Raw genomic sequence first — 12,500 nt, forward strand, 5'->3', positions numbered from 1 at the left:
ACACCAAGGGGGAGAACTGAGGTTCAGTTCAGATACAGTACACACTGTGTATGTGAAAGCACTTTTAGACACGGGTAATGGTTAAGAAGGGGCGTAATTATGGGTGGAGCCAAAGGAGTAATGTCTCTCTAATAGGCTTGATGCCACTTACAACCGCGTGTGTGTGTGTGTACGTGTGTGTGTGCATGCGTGCGTGTGTGTTCACTCTGCAGTGTGTGTGCTGGCCTGGTTTCCGTCTGAAGACAGACGTACGGACGTGTATAGACATTAATGAGTGTGTGGAGAGATTCCCGTGCAGCCAGCAGTGCATAAACACGTACAAGTGTGTGTGCGCAGATGGATACAAACCTCTGGAGACGGACGCACACAGCTGCAGAGCTGTCTTAGGTACTCCCTCTCTCTCTCTCACACACACACACACCCACACATTTTAATGTAAACAATCATATTTCGTAATATGTTGGGTCAGAAACATTTCATAGTACTATATTATGTCTAAATATGTGAAAAGAATCATATTGGAGTCGGTCGGGCAATTGATTATACGAGTTTGTTAGCAAAACCACTTTCCTTTGCTCCTAGCGCCTTCTCGTTCGCTGTATAGCGTTTTGAGCGGATAAAGAGCACAAGTGTGTAAGGGGACACAGGATGAATGGGAACTAGTTTTGTTATTGTACTTTTGATGAAAAGTGACTTTCTAGCCATGAAATGTCACTTTTTTCACCTTATCATACTTTTTCATCAACTTTTGCATTTTAATGTAAACAATCATATTTCGTAATATGTTGGGTCAGAAACATTTCATAGTACTATATTATGTCTAAATATGTGAAAAGAATCATATTGGAGTCGGTCGGGCAATTGATTATACGAGTTTGTTAGCAAAACCACTTTCCTTTGCTCCTAGCGCCTTCTCGTTCGCTGTATAGCGTTTTGAGCGGATAAAGAGCACAAGTGTGTAAGGGGACACAGGATGAATGGGAACTAGTTTTGTTATTGTACTTTTGATGAAAAGTGAGTTTCTAGCCATGAAATGTCACTTTTTTCACCTTATCATACTTTTTCATCAACTTTTGCATTTTAATGTAAACAATCATATTTCGTAATATGTTGGGTCAGAAACATTTCATAGTACTATATTATGTCTAAATATGTGAAAAGAATCATATTGGAGTCGGTCGGGCAATTGATTATACGAGTTTGTTAGCAAAACCACTTTCCTTTGCTCCTAGAGCCTTCTCGTTCGCTGTATAGCGTTTTGAGCGGATAAAGAGCACAAGTGTGTAAGGGGACACAGGATGAATGGGAACTAGTTTTGTTATTGTACTTTTGATGAAAAGTGAGTTTCTAGCCATGAAATGTCACTTTTTTCACCTTATCATACTTTTTCATCAACTTTTGCATTTTAATGTAAACAATCATATTTCGTAATATGTTGGGTCAGAAACAGTTCATAGTACTATATTATGTCTAAATATGTGAAAAGAATCATATTGGAGTCGGTCGGGCAATTGATTATACGAGTTTGTTAGCAAAACCACTTTCCTTTGCTCCTAGAGCCTTCTCGTTCGCTGTATAGCGTTTTGAGCGGATAAAGAGCACAAGTGTGTAAGGGGACACAGGATGAATGGGAACTAGTTTTGTTATTGTACTTTTGATGAAAAGTGACTTTCTAGCCATGAAATGTCACTTTTTTCACCTTATCATACTTTTTCATCAACTTTTGCATTTTAATGTAAACAATCATATTTCGTAATATGTTGGGTCAGAAACATTTCATAGTACTATATTATGTCTAAATATGTGAAAAGAATCATATTGGAGTCGGTCGGGCAATTGATTATACGAGTTTGTTAGCAAAACCACTTTCCTTTGCTCCTAGAGCCTTCTCGTTCGCTGTATAGCGTTTTGAGCGGATAAAGAGCACAAGTGTGTAAGGGGACACAGGATGAATGGGAACTAGTTTTGTTATTGTACTTTTGATGAAAAGTGACTTTCTAGCCATGAAATGTCACTTTTTTCACCTTATCATACTTTTTCATCAACTTTTGCATTTTAATGTAAACAATCATATTTCGTAATATGTTGGGTCAGAAACATTTCATAGTACTATATTATGTCTAAATATGTGAAAAGAATCATATTGGAGTCGGTCGGGCAATTGATTATACGAGTTTGTTAGCAAAACCACTTTCCTTTGCTCCTAGCGCCTTCTCGTTCGCTGTATAGCGTTTTGAGCGGATAAAGAGCACAAGTGTGTAAGGGGACACAGGATGAATGGGAACTAGTTTTGTTATTGTACTTTTGATGAAAAGTGAGTTTCTAGCCATGAAATGTCACTTTTTTCACCTTATCATACTTTTTCATCAACTTTTGCATTTTAATGTAAACAATCATATTTCGTAATATGTTGGGTCAGAAACAGTTCATAGTACTATATTATGTCTAAATATGTGAAAAGAATCAAATTGGAGTAGGTCGGGACACTGATTATACGAGTTTGTTAGCAAAACCACTTTCCTTTGCTCCTAGCGCCTTCTCGTTCGCTGTATAGCGTTTTGAGCGGATAAAGAGCACAAGTGTGTAAGGGGACACAGGATGAATGGGAACTAGTTTTGTTATTGTACTTTTGATGAAAAGTGACTTTCTAGCCATGAAATGTCACTTTTTTCACCTTATCATACTTTTTCATCAAGTTTTGCATTTTAATGTAAACAATCATATTTCGTAATATGTTGGGTCAGAAACATTTCATAGTACTATATTATGTCTAAATATGTGAAAAGAATCATATTGGAGTCGGTCGGGCAATTGATTATACGAGTTTGTTAGCAAAACCACTTTCCTTTGCTCCTAGCGCCTTCTCGTTCGCTGTATAGCGTTTTGAGCGGATAAAGAGCACAAGTGTGTAAGGGGACACAGGATGAATGGGAACTAGTTTTGTTATTGTACTTTTGATGAAAAGTGAGTTTCTAGCCATGAAATGTCACTTTTTTCACCTTATCATACTTTTTCATCAACTTTTGCATTTTAATGTAAACAATCATATTTCGTAATATGTTGGGTCAGAAACAGTTCATAGTACTATATTATGTCTAAATATGTGAAAAGAATCATATTGGAGTCGGTCGGGCAATTGATTATACGAGTTTGTTAGCAAAACCACTTTCCTTTGCTCCTAGCGCCTTCTCGTTCGCTGTATAGCGTTTTGAGCGGATAAAGAGCACAAGTGTGTAAGGGGACACAGGATGAATGGGAACTAGTTTTGTTATTGTACTTTTGATGAAAAGTGACTTTCTAGCCATGAAATGTCACTTTTTTCACCTTATCATACTTTTTCATCAAGTTTTGCATTTTAATGTAAACAATCATATTTCGTAATATGTTGGGTCAGAAACATTTCATAGTACTATATTATGTCTAAATATGTGAAAAGAATCATATTGGAGTCGGTCGGGCAATTGATTATACGAGTTTGTTAGCAAAACCACTTTCCTTTGCTCCTAGCGCCTTCTCGTTCGCTGTATAGCGTTTTGAGCGGATAAAGAGCACAAGTGTGTAAGGGGACACAGGATGAATGGGAACTAGTTTTGTTATTGTACTTTTGATGAAAAGTGACTTTCTAGCCATGAAATGTCACTTTTTTCACCTTATCATACTTTTTCATCAACTTTTGCATTTTAATGTAAACAATCATATTTCGTAATATGTTGGGTCAGAAACAGTTCATAGTACTATATTATGTCTAAATATGTGAAAAGAATCATATTGGAGTCGGTCGGGCAATTGATTATACGAGTTTGTTAGCAAAACCACTTTCCTTTGCTCCTAGCGCCTTCTCGTTCGCTGTATAGCGTTTTGAGCGGATAAAGAGCACAAGTGTGTAAGGGGACACAGGATGAATGGGAACTAGTTTTGTTATTGTACTTTTGATGAAAAGTGACTTTCTAGCCATGAAATGTCACTTTTTTCACCTTATCATACTTTTTCATCAACTTTTGCATTTTAATGTAAACAATCATATTTCGTAATATGTTGGGTCAGAAACATTTCATAGTACTATATTATGTCTAAATATGTGAAAAGAATCATATTGGAGTCGGTCGGGCAATTGATTATACGAGTTTGTTAGCAAAACCACTTTCCTTTGCTCCTAGAGCCTTCTCGTTCGCTGTATAGCGTTTTGAGCGGATAAAGAGCACAAGTGTGTAAGGGGACACAGGATGAATGGGAACTAGTTTTGTTATTGTACTTTTGATGAAAAGTGACTTTCTAGCCATGAAATGTCACTTTTTTCACCTTATCATACTTTTTCATCAACTTTTGCATTTTAATGTAAACAATCATATTTCGTAATATGTTGGGTCAGAAACATTTCATAGTACTATATTATGTCTAAATATGTGAAAAGAATCATATTGGAGTCGGTCGGGCAATTGATTATACGAGTTTGTTAGCAAAACCACTTTCCTTTGCTCCTAGCGCCTTCTCGTTCGCTGTATAGCGTTTTGAGCGGATAAAGAGCACAAGTGTGTAAGGGGACACAGGATGAATGGGAACTAGTTTTGTTATTGTACTTTTGATGAAAAGTGACTTTCTAGCCATGAAATGTCACTTTTTTCACCTTATCATACTTTTTCATCAACTTTTGCATTTTAATGTAAACAATCATATTTCGTAATATGTTGGGTCAGAAACAGTTCATAGTACTATATTATGTCTAAATATGTGAAAAGAATCATATTGGAGTCGGTCGGGCAATTGATTATACGAGTTTGTTAGCAAAACCACTTTCCTTTGCTCCTAGCGCCTTCTCGTTCGCTGTATAGCGTTTTGAGCGGATAAAGAGCACAAGTGTGTAAGGGGACACAGGATGAATGGGAACTAGTTTTGTTATTGTACTTTTGATGAAAAGTGACTTTCTAGCCATGAAATGTCACTTTTTTCACCTTATCATACTTTTTCATCAACTTTTGCATTTTAATGTAAACAATCATATTTCGTAATATGTTGGGTCAGAAACATTTCATAGTACTATATTATGTCTAAATATGTGAAAAGAATCATATTGGAGTCGGTCGGGCAATTGATTATACGAGTTTGTTAGCAAAACCACTTTCCTTTGCTCCTAGCGCCTTCTCGTTCGCTGTATAGCGTTTTGAGCGGATAAAGAGCACAAGTGTGTAAGGGGACACAGGATGAATGGGAACTAGTTTTGTTATTGTACTTTTGATGAAAAGTGAGTTTCTAGCCATGAAATGTCACTTTTTTCACCTTATCATACTTTTTCATCAACTTTTGCATTTTAATGTAAACAATCATATTTCGTAATATGTTGGGTCAGAAACAGTTCATAGTACTATATTATGTCTAAATATGTGAAAAGAATCATATTGGAGTCGGTCGGGCAATTGATTATACGAGTTTGTTAGCAAAACCACTTTCCTTTGCTCCTAGCGCCTTCTCGTTCGCTGTATAGCGTTTTGAGCGGATAAAGAGCACAAGTGTGTAAGGGGACACAGGATGAATGGGAACTAGTTTTGTTATTGTACTTTTGATGAAAAGTGACTTTCTAGCCATGAAATGTCACTTTTTTCACCTTATCATACTTTTTCATCAACTTTTGCATTTTAATGTAAACAATCATATTTCGTAATATGTTGGGTCAGAAACATTTCATAGTACTATATTATGTCTAAATATGTGAAAAGAATCATATTGGAGTCGGTCGGGCAATTGATTATACGAGTTTGTTAGCAAAACCACTTTCCTTTGCTCCTAGAGCCTTCTCGTTCGCTGTATAGCGTTTTGAGCGGATAAAGAGCACAAGTGTGTAAGGGGACACAGGATGAATGGGAACTAGTTTTGTTATTGTACTTTTGATGAAAAGTGACTTTCTAGCCATGAAATGTCACTTTTTTCACCTTATCATACTTTTTCATCAACTTTTGCATTTTAATGTAAACAATCATATTTCGTAATATGTTGGGTCAGAAACATTTCATAGTACTATATTATGTCTAAATATGTGAAAAGAATCATATTGGAGTCGGTCGGGCAATTGATTATACGAGTTTGTTAGCAAAACCACTTTCCTTTGCTCCTAGCGCCTTCTCGTTCGCTGTATAGCGTTTTGAGCGGATAAAGAGCACAAGTGTGTAAGGGGACACAGGATGAATGGGAACTAGTTTTGTTATTGTACTTTTGATGAAAAGTGAGTTTCTAGCCATGAAATGTCACTTTTTTCACCTTATCATACTTTTTCATCAACTTTTGCATTTTAATGTAAACAATCATATTTCGTAATATGTTGGGTCAGAAACATTTCATAGTACTATATTATGTCTAAATATGTGAAAAGAATCATATTGGAGTCGGTCGGGCAATTGATTATACGAGTTTGTTAGCAAAACCACTTTCCTTTGCTCCTAGAGCCTTCTCGTTCGCTGTATAGCGTTTTGAGCGGATAAAGAGCACAAGTGTGTAAGGGGACACAGGATGAATGGGAACTAGTTTTGTTATTGTACTTTTGATGAAAAGTGACTTTCTAGCCATGAAATGTCACTTTTTTCACCTTATCATACTTTTTCATCAACTTTTGCATTTTAATGTAAACAATCATATTTCGTAATATGTTGGGTCAGAAACATTTCATAGTACTATATTATGTCTAAATATGTGAAAAGAATCATATTGGAGTCGGTCGGGCAATTGATTATACGAGTTTGTTAGCAAAACCACTTTCCTTTGCTCCTAGCGCCTTCTCGTTCGCTGTATAGCGTTTTGAGCGGATAAAGAGCACAAGTGTGTAAGGGGACACAGGATGAATGGGAACTAGTTTTGTTATTGTACTTTTGATGAAAAGTGACTTTCTAGCCATGAAATGTCACTTTTTTCACCTTATCATACTTTTTCATCAACTTTTGCATTTTAATGTAAACAATCATATTTCGTAATATGTTGGGTCAGAAACAGTTCATAGTACTATATTATGTCTAAATATGTGAAAAGAATCATATTGGAGTCGGTCGGGCAATTGATTATACGAGTTTGTTAGCAAAACCACTTTCCTTTGCTCCTAGCGCCTTCTCGTTCGCTGTATAGCGTTTTGAGCGGATAAAGAGCACAAGTGTGTAAGGGGACACAGGATGAATGGGAACTAGTTTTGTTATTGTACTTTTGATGAAAAGTGACTTTCTAGCCATGAAATGTCACTTTTTTCACCTTATCATACTTTTTCATCAACTTTTGCATTTTAATGTAAACAATCATATTTCGTAATATGTTGGGTCAGAAACATTTCATAGTACTATATTATGTCTAAATATGTGAAAAGAATCATATTGGAGTCGGTCGGGCAATTGATTATACGAGTTTGTTAGCAAAACCACTTTCCTTTGCTCCTAGCGCCTTCTCGTTCGCTGTATAGCGTTTTGAGCGGATAAAGAGCACAAGTGTGTAAGGGGACACAGGATGAATGGGAACTAGTTTTGTTATTGTACTTTTGATGAAAAGTGAGTTTCTAGCCATGAAATGTCACTTTTTTCACCTTATCATACTTTTTCATCAACTTTTGCATTTTAATGTAAACAATCATATTTCGTAATATGTTGGGTCAGAAACAGTTCATAGTACTATATTATGTCTAAATATGTGAAAAGAATCATATTGGAGTCGGTCGGGCAATTGATTATACGAGTTTGTTAGCAAAACCACTTTCCTTTGCTCCTAGCGCCTTCTCGTTCGCTGTATAGCGTTTTGAGCGGATAAAGAGCACAAGTGTGTAAGGGGACACAGGATGAATGGGAACTAGTTTTGTTATTGTACTTTTGATGAAAAGTGACTTTCTAGCCATGAAATGTCACTTTTTTCACCTTATCATACTTTTTCATCAACTTTTGCATTTTAATGTAAACAATCATATTTCGTAATATGTTGGGTCAGAAACATTTCATAGTACTATATTATGTCTAAATATGTGAAAAGAATCATATTGGAGTCGGTCGGGCAATTGATTATACGAGTTTGTTAGCAAAACCACTTTCCTTTGCTCCTAGAGCCTTCTCGTTCGCTGTATAGCGTTTTGAGCGGATAAAGAGCACAAGTGTGTAAGGGGACACAGGATGAATGGGAACTAGTTTTGTTATTGTACTTTTGATGAAAAGTGACTTTCTAGCCATGAAATGTCACTTTTTTCACCTTATCATACTTTTTCATCAACTTTTGCATTTTAATGTAAACAATCATATTTCGTAATATGTTGGGTCAGAAACATTTCATAGTACTATATTATGTCTAAATATGTGAAAAGAATCATATTGGAGTCGGTCGGGCAATTGATTATACGAGTTTGTTAGCAAAACCACTTTCCTTTGCTCCTAGCGCCTTCTCGTTCGCTGAATAGCGTTTTGAGCGGATAAAGAGCAAAAGTGTGTAAGGGGACAAAGGATGAATGGGAACTAGTTTTGTTATTGTACTTTTGATGAAAAGTGAGTTTCTAGCCATGAAATGTCACTTTTTTCACCTTATCATACTTTTTCATCAACTTTTGCATTTTAATGTAAACAATCATATTTCGTAATATGTTGGGTCAGAAACATTTCATAGTACTATATTATGTCTAAATATGTGAAAAGAATCATATTGGAGTCGGTCGGGCAATTGATTATACGAGTTTGTTAGCAAAACCACTTTCCTTTGCTCCTAGCGCCTTCTCGTTCGCTGTATAGCGTTTTGAGCGGATAAAGAGCACAAATGTGTAAGGGGACACAGGATGAATGGGAACTAGTTTTGTTATTGTACTTTTGATGAAAAGTGAGTTTCTAGCCATGAAATGTCACTTTTTTCACCTTATCATACTTTTTCATCAACTTTTGCATTTTAATGTAAACAATCATATTTCGTAATATGTTGGGTCAGAAACATTTCATAGTACTATATTATGTCTAAATATGTGAAAAGAATCATATTGGAGTCGGTCGGGCAATTGATTATACGAGTTTGTTAGCAAAACCACTTTCCTTTGCTCCTAGAGCCTTCTCGTTCGCTGTATAGCGTTTTGAGCGGATAAAGAGCACAAGTGTGTAAGGGGACACAGGATGAATGGGAACTAGTTTTGTTATTGTACTTTTGATGAAAAGTGACTTTCTAGCCATGAAATGTCACTTTTTTCACCTTATCATACTTTTTCATCAACTTTTGCATTTTAATGTAAACAATCATATTTCGTAATATGTTGGGTCAGAAACATTTCATAGTACTATATTATGTCTAAATATGTGAAAAGAATCAAATTGGAGTAGGTCGGGACACTGATTATACGAGTTTGTTAGCAAAACCACTTTCCTTTGCTCCTAGCGCCTTCTCGTTCGCTGTATAGCGTTTTGAGCGGATAAAGAGCACAAGTATGTAAGGGGACACAGGATGAATGGGAACTAGTTTTGTTATTGTACTTTTGATGAAAAGTGACTTTCTAGCCATGAAATGTCACTTTTTTCACCTTATCATACTTTTTCATCAACTTTTGCATTTTAATGTAAACAATCATATTTCGTAATATGTTGGGTCAGAAACATTTCATAGTACTATATTATGTCTAAATATGTGAAAAGAATCATATTGGAGTCGGTCGGGCAATTGATTATACGAGTTTGTTAGCAAAACCACTTTCCTTTGCTCCTAGCGCCTTCTCGTTCGCTGTATAGCGTTTTGAGCGGATAAAGAGCACAAGTGTGTAAGGGGACACAGGATGAATGGGAACTAGTTTTGTTATTGTACTTTTGATGAAAAGTGACTTTCTAGCCATGAAATGTAACACATAATATAGTACTATGAACTGTTTCTGACCCAACATATTACGAAATATGATTGTTTACATTAAAATGCAAAAGTTGATGAAAAAGTATGATAAGGTGAAAAAAGTGACATTTCATGGCTAGAAAGTCACTTTTCATCAAAAGTACAATAACAAAACTAGTTCCCATTCATCCTGTGTCCCCTTACACACTTGTGCTCTTTATCCGCTCAAAACGCTGTACAGCGAACGAGAAGGCGCTAGGAGCAAAGGAAAGTGGTTTTGCTAACAAACTCGTATAATCAGTGTCCCGACCTACTCCAATTTGATTCTTTTCACATATTTAGACATAATATAGTACTATGAACTGTTTCTGACCCAACATATTACGAAATATGATTGTTTACATTAAAATGCAAAAGTTGATGAAAAAGTATGATAAGGTGAAAAAAGTGACATTTCATGGCTAGAAACTCACTTTTCATCAAAAGTACAATAACAAAACTAGTTCCCATTCATCCTGTGTCCCCTTACACACTTGTGCTCTTTATCCGCTCAAAACGCTGTACAGCGAACGAGAAGGCGCTAGGAGCAAAGGAAAGTGGTTTTGCTAACAAACTCGTATAATCAGTGTCCCGACCTACTCCAATTTGATTCTTTTCACATATTTAGACATAATATAGTACTATGAAATGTTTCTGACCCAACATATTACGAAATATGATTGTTTACATTAAAATGCAAAAGTTGATGAAAAAGTATGATAAGGTGAAAAAAGTGACGTTTCATGGCTAGAAAGTCACTTTTCATCAAAAGTACAATAACAAAACTAGTTCCCATTCATCCTGTGTCCCCTTACACACTTGTGCTCTTTATCCGCTCAAAACGCTGTACAGCGAACGAGAAGGCGCTAGGAGCAAAGGAAAGTGGTTTTGCTAACAAACTCGTATAATCACTTGCCCGACCGACTCCAATATGATTCTTTTCACATATTTAGACATAATATAGTACTATGAAATGTTTCTGACCCAACATATTACGAAATATGATTGTTTACATTAAAATGCAAAAGTTGATGAAAAAGTATGATAAGGTGAAAAAAGCGACGTTTCATGGCTAGAAAGTCACTTTTCATCAAAAGTACAATAACAAAACTAGTTCCCATTCATCCTGTGTCCCCTTACACACTTGTGCTCTTTATCCGCTCAAAACGCTATACAGCGAACGAGAAGGCGCTAGGAGCAAAGGAAAGTGGTTTTGCTAACAAACTCGTATAATCAATTGCCCGACCGACTCCAATATGATTCTTTTCACATATTTAGACATAATATAGTACTATGAAATGTTTCTGACCCAACATATTACGAAATATGATTGTTTACATTAAAATGTGTGGGTGTGTGTGTGTGTGTGTGAGAGAGAGGGAGTACCTAAGACAGCTCTGCAGCTGTGTGCGTCCGTCTCCAGAGGTTTGTATCCATCTGCGCACACACACTTGTACGTGTTTATGCACTGCTGGCTGCACGGGAATCTCTCCACACACTCATTAATGTCTATACACGTCCGTACGTCTGTCTTCAGACGGAAACCAGGCCAGCACACACACTGCAGAGTGAACACACACGCATGCATGCACACACACACGCGGTTGTAAGTGGCATCAAGCCTATTAGAGAGACATTACTCCTTTGGCTCCACCCACAATTACGCCCCTTCTTAACCATTACCCGTGTCTAAAAGTGCTTTCACATACACAGTGTGTACTGTATCTGAACTGAACCTCAGTTCTCCCCCTTGGTGTGGTTCTTCAGGCAGGTGGGAACACAGCGATCACACTCGGGTCTGAGAGCGTCCGAGTGAAGCGCTCTCGGTCCGCTCCCAGGTGAGAAACTGATCTGATTCGGAATTGACTCACTGAAGGAAGGGAATCAAACTTTTTCCCTCGACCATACTTTCTGACCATTAAATAAAGGAATAAAGTTAGAAAACACCACAAGCCAAACAGCAAACGACCCAAAAGAATGAACTGTGCCTTCATTCGGATTCAGTAAATGGACTAATAGGTGTGAAATCGCCTATAACTCCTTTCTCTCAGCTTTTAGTTCCAGTATTTATGCATCACACTTGTGTGAATAATGCAGATGTGTGAACTCTCACAGGGCCGATTTGCCATATTATCTATTTCACAGTTGTTTCATAACCGACTTAATGAGGGTGCAAAGGGAAAGCACACCAGTGCTATAATATACTGTTTGTGTGTGTTTGTGTGTAGTAGGTGTCAGACTGTACATTAAATTTGGAGAAAGCAGCAGCAGGAGGTGAGAGAATGACAGTTCACTGTGTAAAGAGGGGAGACTTAACACCAATCCAAACCAGAAAAAAAGAGAAATGAAATGACGCAGATGTGCAGCCACAGATCTGAAAAAATTCATTTTAGATTAAATCATGACTAAGCGTCTTATCATGCTCTTTATCAGAAAGAGGTTAAAGATGATTATAATTCCTCTCAGTTTTGGTGTGAATTTGTACTAGTCTGAATGTAAATGATGATATGGAGCAAGGCGGTGTGTGTTCCTGCCAGAAACAGCGCAGCAGCACTTTACTGTAACGCGTGCCAAACCTGTCCTACCTGCCAAGCCTTCTCCCTCTGCCTGTGTGTGTGTGTAGTTGTCAGATGGTGTGCTATTTCCTGACAGCGCTGCTTCTC

The 12,500-nt window shown here is 36.9% G+C and overlaps 2 long non-coding RNA genes across 2 annotated transcripts in view; one reads left to right on the plus strand and one right to left on the minus strand.

Annotated features, from left to right (window-relative positions):
- The window catches only part of LOC128629301 (uncharacterized), a 19,041-nt gene that overhangs the window by 5,510 nt on the left and 1,031 nt on the right, over positions 1–12,500 (plus strand). Inside the window, exon 2 of the long non-coding RNA XR_008393653.1 lies at positions 213–387. This is a non-coding gene — a long non-coding RNA (uncharacterized LOC128629301). The remainder of the gene's footprint in view (positions 1–212; positions 388–12,500) is intronic.
- Positions 1–12,500, minus strand: part of LOC128629299 (uncharacterized) — an 18,387-nt gene that overhangs the window by 1,489 nt on the left and 4,398 nt on the right. Inside the window, exon 2 of the long non-coding RNA XR_008393650.1 lies at positions 11,224–11,398. This is a non-coding gene — a long non-coding RNA (uncharacterized LOC128629299). The remainder of the gene's footprint in view (positions 1–11,223; positions 11,399–12,500) is intronic.

Source organism: Ictalurus punctatus, chromosome 27 (genome assembly GCF_001660625.3).
Source record: "Ictalurus punctatus breed USDA103 chromosome 27, Coco_2.0, whole genome shotgun sequence".
Taxonomy (NCBI): Eukaryota; Metazoa; Chordata; class Actinopteri; order Siluriformes; family Ictaluridae; genus Ictalurus; species Ictalurus punctatus.